Source organism: Quercus suber, unplaced genomic scaffold, assembly GCF_002906115.3.
Source record: "Quercus suber isolate HL8 unplaced genomic scaffold, Cork oak 2.0 scaffold_193, whole genome shotgun sequence".
Taxonomy (NCBI): domain Eukaryota; kingdom Viridiplantae; phylum Streptophyta; class Magnoliopsida; order Fagales; family Fagaceae; genus Quercus; species Quercus suber.
In genome coordinates this window covers 915646-920061 of record NW_027069651.1, presented here as the reverse complement: position 1 = coordinate 920061, position 4416 = coordinate 915646, and the positions used below count along the sequence as shown (strand labels likewise).

The 4416-nt window shown below is 34.2% G+C and overlaps 1 pseudogene; it reads left to right on the top strand.

Annotated features, from left to right (window-relative positions):
- Nucleotides 1-2352: 2352 nt before the first annotated feature.
- Nucleotides 2353-3555, top strand: LOC112032728 (germin-like protein subfamily 1 member 7; annotated as a pseudogene).
- The last annotated feature ends 861 nt before the right edge of the window (nt 3556-4416 follow it).

The window sequence follows — 4416 nt, the reverse complement described above, 5'->3', positions numbered from 1 at the left end:
GATGAGAGTAATTTAAGTATTAAAATTGAAGAATCCAAACAAAAAAGCTTTTTATATAGTAGTATAGAAAAAATTGATATGAGCAAAGATAATGGGCCCATAAATCATTTGAGCCTTGTTTTGTGCGGGGTTGTAGAATACTCCAAAATAATGACCTTAACAAAATAAAAATTCCGAAATTCTTAAAGCCTAGAAAACATGGGGCTTTCAAAGTTGGGCTGGATTACCACCAATCTCTCTCGCTAAAGTTTTGAGTTTTTGTCTCTTTACAGATTCGATTTTCCATAGAGGACTCAAGGTAAAGCCTTCTTCTTCTTCTTCTTCTTTTTTTTTTTTTTTTTTTTTTTTTTAAATGGTTATGATTTAATTTGATTTATTCATTTGAGTACCCAATAATTTTTATTTTTATTTTATGAGACCCAATAAAATGGTAAAGAGATAAATTAATGTTTGCCCATGGCTAAGCCCATTTGACAACCTAAACAATTTTTTTTTTATGCCCAAGCCAATTTGAATAGTCCACCATTTATGAATTAAAAAAAAAAAAAAACTATAGAATAAATACGAAAGCTAGAGCCTAGAACTAGAAGTGGTTGATAGTTGTTTGACTTGTTTCAAAAAGAAAAAGAAAAAGAAGTGGTTGACAGTAAAGCAACAACAAAAAAGAGGAATTCATTTACCAAAAATAGAAAAAGATTCCAGAGAGAAAAATGAAGAAACAGCATCGTCAAAAACACAGAGATGGAGTGCGAGCGAAACTGAGAAGGAGAATAGGAAGATGGCTAATGCAAACCTCAATCGACACGCTTTGAGACCCAACAAAAATATTGGAATACTTGCCCAAGAAAGCAAAAATTTAGATTTTTGATAGAAACTCTGACCCAACGTTTATAATCGAAACGCAAACCAAAGGTATAAGTATAACACCTTGACTCAATGATTATAATTGAATCACAAATCAAAGGTGTAAAGTTTGAACGCCACAAGGAAGAATCCCTAATAAGTTCACAATTCTTGAAGAACCAAAAGAAGAGCAAAGCCTCACATTTTCTGATTTTTATTCAATAATCTTCCTATTACAATGAGTGCATGTTATTTATAAGACATGATTGGAAATAGAAAATATACATAAAAAAAAAAAAAAAAAACGTTCTAAATAACAAAAGCATAAAATTAAGGTAGATCTGGTCCAAAATTAGATGCTCCAGACTAGGAGAAATATCTATTAACTGATATGGAGTTGGAAAATCAATCAGTCATTAATACATGCCATAAATCACACCCAATTAAGCCAGATTAGCCCTCAATAGCTTGGATTAAATTTATTAAGCCTTCATCTTCCTTTGGGCCAAGCTTGGAATGTCCTCTGTTAGAATCAGCCCAAATCTCTTGAATCAGCCCATTAAGTGCTTCTTTGATCTCCTTGAATTTTGCTTTAGTAATAGGCCCAACTGGAATATGCAATAGATCCTTGAATGCTTGTTGATTCTCATCAATGGCGGTGTGATCTCAAGTCTGATAGCATCTCACGGTGGTTGAAGCTTCATCCTTCAACAATGGCTGTAAGCGTGTAAGTACTCTAAAGGGAGTAGTGTGATGTACTCTGAAGGGAGCAGAATTTAAAGCTTGTTTTTCTATGTTCTTTTTTGTTTTTGTTTATTTATTTATTTTTTTAGGTTTAGATTCAAAGGGAAGTAGGGAACCGTGAGAAGCGGTCTGATCACAATTTTCAGAACTGTGTGGTTGGATCACGGTTTGAACGGTTCCTTACTTTTTTGGCATAGGCCAGTTCTTAAGACTAAAAGAACTGTGTTTGTGAGAGGTTCACAGTTAACCTGGTCGGACAATACGGTTCAATCCGGGTTTAAAAACCATGTATATGGGAGCTTCAGTCATTTTAATTTTAAAGATACAATCAACATAAAATTTATTTGTGGGTTTGCCAATGCAACATTTCACATTGACATTGAAGAGGTCCAACTTGAAGTAATGGTTACCAAATATATAATACTTCTCTTTTCTATTGTATAAGAAAATTTTTCTTAAATAAATTTCTTCCATTTTCGGAAAAAAAAAAGTATATATATATATATATATATATACACACTGACAGTAGTGGTTAAAGAATGGTTGATCCATTACATAAGAAATTGAGAATGTTTGAAGAACTACCAAGACTTTTATGCTCCGTTTGTGAAAAACATAGACAACTTCACTGACTCCTTTCAATTTTTTAGTATACAATCAACATTAGGTTTATTTGTGGGTGGGCTAAAGAAACATTATTTTTGATAGGATCGGATTGGACAACATTAAAATTGCACAATGGCATTGGAGAGGTCCCATTTGATTGGTTTTCAAACTATGTAGTACACGACAAGTAGTGGTTAAAGAATCCAAGTTATATGCTTCGTTTATGCAAAAACATGGACCGCTTCAGTTACTCCTCTCAATAAATAGGCATTCCCATATGCAATGTTTCCCATCCCTCACCAAAGCAAGAATACGCAAAATACTACAAAACAAGAGAAAGAACCTCAAATATGATGAAAGTTGTAATTGTGGCCATTTTGGCTTTGGCAACCACCCTCGTTTCAGCTTATGACCCTAGTCCTTTGCAAGACTTTTGTGTCGCAATTAACCACACCGATTCTGCTGGTATGTACATGCATGCACTCTCCTTATTATTAGCAGTACGTAGTAGTATTATCATCATCTACGTTCATTTGAGATCATTATAATGAAGTTCTACACATTAATGAAATTATGCCTGACGGTTATATCATCTGCATTAGATTTTATTTTTTCCTACTTGACATGCTATTGTCCATTGTTACAGAACAGTCTTATTTGAGACAATAACAAACTTTTCTTTTAGTAGTATTTGTGAATGGAAAATTTTGCAAGGACCCAGCAACTGTCACAGCCAATGATTTTTCTTCTCTGGACTCAATATTCCTAGAAACACAGCTGCAAATAAACTTGGATCAAGTGTCAATCTTGTGAACGTCGACAAATTTCCAGGTCTCAACACTCTTGGCATATCTTTGGCTCTCATTGACTTTACACCATATGGCCTGAATCCTCCTCACACTCACCCTCGTGGCACTGAGCTTTTGGTAGTCATAGAGGGTACTCTCTTAGTTGGATTTGTCACATCCAACCCAAACAAACTCTTCACCAAAGTTCTAAACAAGGGAGACATCTTTGTATTTCCAATTGGTCTAATTCACTTCCAATTCAACATAGGGGAGACCAATGCTCTGGCCTTTTCTGGCCTCAGCAGTCAAAATCCTGGGCTAATCACCATAGCAAACGCAGTCTTTGGATCAAATCCTCCCATCAATCCTGATGTTCTCATCAAGGCCTTCCAATTGGACAAGAGTGCAGTTGATTATCTTCAAAAACAATTCTAGTCATTCTATAGTTCGGAAAAATATATATGTAACAAGGATGGCAAACCACTAGATAGTTTGATTAAGTTTGCCTAATTTCCTTTACTGTAATGTCATAAAAATAATTATTTATCAAATAAAATGGTTTCTTCTTTTTTTATTTTTTTTATTTTTTTATGCGTGTCATTGTGTCATGGAAAATGTAGTGCAATTAGTGCATGAATAAATCTTGATTACTCCTTGGATCCATAAAGTTTGAAATTACAAGCACCTAAATATAAATTTTAGTTTCATTTTATACAAATGGGAGGACAATTTTAGAGTTCAATAGCACGTATTTTATGTCAAACATTCCTAGAGGTAATATTTGTGAAGCAGCATTTTTGAGTGTTATTGAAAATGTATTCATACCGAGGTAACTTGGAAAAAAATTACACAAGGGATAAAAACATAATACTTGAAAATGGGTAAAATATTGGAAAATGGGTAAGGTAAAACTAATGAGTTCTCTCCACTAGCAACTTGCGACTAACAACTCACTTGAAACTAAGTTCCAAGCATATTCCTTCAAGTGAAAAAGAAAAGGAAGAAATGAAGAAAGCGCCTTTTGCATAAGATGTTGTTTAATGTATGTCATGGTGTAAATGAAGCCTGAATTGCTCATATTAATGGAATTAGCAATTGTTTTTGTGCTTTGGTAATAGTAAACACGCTCTTAATAGGTTCACAAATGCCAAATGTATATATGATTACTGGTATTGATTCCTGAAAGTCTGCTTCAAGGTGAAATAGATCAATTTTAAACGGAGACGATCATTAGAAGGCATGGTGTTTTGAAAATTATTATTTCAGTCCACTTTGGTCCATTTGGCCCACTTCGGTTCACTTTAGTCCATTCAATCTACTTTAGTCCATTCGATCCACTTTAGTCCATTCGGTCTGTTGCAGTCTATTATGGTCCATTGGGTCCAATTTGGTCTTGTTCGGACTAATGATCCTCACACTCACTCTCGTGGCACTG